Source organism: Arachis duranensis, chromosome 4 (genome assembly GCF_000817695.3).
Source record: "Arachis duranensis cultivar V14167 chromosome 4, aradu.V14167.gnm2.J7QH, whole genome shotgun sequence".
NCBI lineage: Eukaryota > Viridiplantae > Streptophyta > Magnoliopsida > Fabales > Fabaceae > Arachis > Arachis duranensis.
Genome location: NC_029775.3, coordinates 59,724,645 through 59,724,870, shown reverse-complemented (window position 1 = coordinate 59,724,870; position 226 = coordinate 59,724,645).

Here is a 226-nt window from a genome sequence, read left to right as displayed (position 1 = left end):
TTGGAGCAAACAACTTTGAGCTTAAGCCTCAATTAGTTTCTCTAATGCAACAGAATTGCAAGTTCCATGGACTTCCATTGGAAGATCTTCATCAGTTTTTAGCTGAGTTCTTGCAAATCTGTGACACTGTCAAGACTAATGGGGATAACCCTGAGGTCTACAGACTTATGCTATTCCCTTTTGCTGTAAGAGACAGAGCTAGGATATGGTTGGACTCACAACCTAA